The sequence below is a fragment of the Grammomys surdaster genome, unplaced genomic scaffold (genome assembly GCF_004785775.1).
Source record: "Grammomys surdaster isolate TR1022 unplaced genomic scaffold, NIH_TR_1.0 121487, whole genome shotgun sequence".
Lineage (NCBI taxonomy): Eukaryota > Metazoa > Chordata > Mammalia > Rodentia > Muridae > Grammomys > Grammomys surdaster.
Window position 1 is genome coordinate 1 of NW_021617286.1, and position 2,965 is coordinate 2,965.

Here is a 2,965-nt window from a genome sequence, read left to right on the forward strand (position 1 = left end):
ATCTGCCAATATTTGTTTTGATTGTACTCAAACCCTATCATTTAAAATGTTAATTTTGCCTAACAGTCATTATCCATTCATCCCCAATCATGTCTTTAAAACCCCGATGACTGCATACTATACTTCTGTCCATCCTAGATGATCTTTGGTACTTCAAGCTACTGTTGCTACAGCATCTCTGCTAGCCCAGGTACAGTCTTCAGAGAACACAGTGTTTTCTTGCTGTGCTACAGGGCAGAGATTGGATACTTGTCTCCCTGGGCTAATGGGAGAATGTTTGTGTGCCCTTTACACTTTGTATAGGCCACCTCCATCCTTTACCTGTGGCTCTTCCTTTATGAAAGCCACAAGTGGCAGACACATCTTTCTTACATGGCATTTCTCACTTCTTCTACTTCCTTCTTCCATTTGTAATGACTGTATGATTGTAGTAGTGCACCCAAATAACACAGGATAATATCCCCTTAAGACTTTTAAAATAAGTGTTTCAGAGACAGAGTCTCAAGATGGTAAACCAGGCTGCTCTCAAATTCACAATACTCCTGCGTCAGTCTTCCAAGTGCTGAGATGCTTAGCCACATTTAAATTTAATACAAGCATGCCAATGTATCATATTTTCATGCTTATGACAAGTAATATACTAACATTTTTGGGTGTCCAATATTTTAAGTTACCCCTACATAAAAAAAATAAAATGGAGTATATCAATTCATAGTTAATTCTGGCAAGGGAGGACACTAATGTAAAGTGTAAAACGATGGAGACTCACATTTTAAAATTTTTACTGGCATTACACTCTGAAATTGAACTACAATTGACTAGCTATATTAAAATAAATGAAAATCTTGGGATTGAAACAAGAAGTGACAGAACTATAAAATTATCAATGTTCCTTTACTGGATATCTGACCCAGGGTCCACATGCTAAGAAAGATATTATCTCCAAATCAAATGTACTGACTGTTAAAATATAAACAGAAACTAAGAAAGCAAATTCTGAAGAATTTTTCTACACACTGTTCTACTATAGAATTCAGGAACTACTTACCACCACCACTACTACAACAGATAAAGGGTAAACCACATAATGGATAATAGACCGTTAACATTAACTTAAACTAAGAAGGGGTAGCTAGAGGGACTATATTTGAGCATACTAACTGCAAGTTCTTATATCCTATAAAACGAAGTATACATGAAATCATTATACATGTGTCTGTGGTAAAAAATCAAAACTCTTGGGCCAACAAGAGGCTCAGTGGATAAAACTCACTTTGATTCCAAGCCTGATGACTTTTTTTGTCCCTGGAACCCACTCAGAAGAAAGAGATCCAACTCCTAACATCTCTCCTCAAACTCCACATGTGCCTTGGCACACACAAACACACACACACACACACAGAGAGAGAGAGAGAGAGAGAGAGAGAGAGAGAGAGAGAGAGAGAGAGAGAGACTTGCTATACATTCATAAAACACATATACAAATAAATGTAACCTTAAACATTTTAAAATATTTATTAAAAAAAATAAACCTCTCCTGTTTGACAAGTCCAACTGCAACCAGTGGTACACTAGTCCGGTTCCGTGTGACTCCTCCCATACTGTCCTATCCACTCAGTCTCTTCAGTTTAGCTTAGTATCTTCTCTGACTCCAGGATAGCAGAGCAATGCTGGATGTGCTCAAGTCATACCCAGCATGTGACAACTCTCTGATGTGAGTTTTTAAAGTGTTTATGCTGAAGTATAACACACTCGAATTTTCAATTATTTGTGACATACTGATTTTTTCTTCTATAAGGCAGTCTATTTTATCATTAAACTTTTTCTCTGACAGGAAGATCATATTCAGATAGCTTAGGACAAACCTCTGTATCTCCTCCTCGGTTAGTCCAAGAGAAAGCAGCCTCTTTTTAATGTTTGTGTAGTTTTTTAGTACAATCATTAGAAAGGTCTAAGATTCTAGCCACATATCAGAAGCAGCAGGTCCTCTTTGTTTAAGTTGACAGCTGACTGTAAATTTTCAATGTTAGTTTTCATGCATTTGGTACTCTGAATTAAGATGGAAGGATTTTTGGAAATAATCTTTCTGACAAAATCTGTGGCATCATTGTGACCTAAGGATCTACTGGTCTCCTGCAAAATTTTAACCATTTGTTTATTTAAATTCAGACTGATGGAGAAGGCTCTGGGAACATTTGTACCCAGTCAGCAGAGGCATTTATGAGTCAATCCAACAGAGCAGAGGAACTTTATATAATTTTCTAAGTTTAGGTTGTTATTAGACTGAAAACAGGATTCAGGAGAACGCTCCAAACTATTCACAATTTCAAGGTCTGATGCCGTAATCTTTCTCCACAGTTCCCATCACTTGAAAGACTTTCAGGAGTGCATGTTATAGTTCTTGGATATCTTGATATGATGCTACCAATCTCTTTGTCACTCTCTCCTTTGAATAGAAGGAATATCTTCAGCTCCTTCTCATTCATAACAGCCATGTTAAACACTCCAGGCTGTCGCCTCCTTGCCCTGTCAATATCAACTCTCGTGGTGAGCAAGTTGTTCAGTAGGTCCTCATTCTCCAAAGACTCCTTGTCTACACTGTTGCATTCCACATTAAACAGCCTGAATGGAGTCAACTTGAGGAAAACTGCTGAATATTGGTGCATCCATTCTGTTAAACCAAGAAGATCCTTCTTATACACCAGATGTTTCTTGATGCCATAATCGTTGGATAGTTCAAAGTTTTCCAAATGCTGTGTAAAATAACATGTAATGTTAATATATAATATTATGTGAATGCATATGTTAAATATCCAATGTCAGTACTATGATTCTTTAAATAGGAGGAGCCTTGGATCCCTGTGGTCTTAGGGCTCTTCCTCTTTTGAGTTACAGAGAAGCAGAACAAGCACCACTGCTGCCCCAAGCTGCCATGCCCTTGTATTGTTCTTTTAGTTCACTGTGC

The 2,965-nt window shown here is 37.6% G+C and overlaps 1 pseudogene; it reads right to left on the bottom strand.

The window, feature by feature from the left end:
* Positions 1–1,502: 1,502 nt before the first annotated feature.
* On the bottom strand, positions 1,503–2,722 carry LOC114636050 (annotated as a pseudogene).
* Between the last annotated feature and the right edge of the window lie 243 nt (positions 2,723–2,965).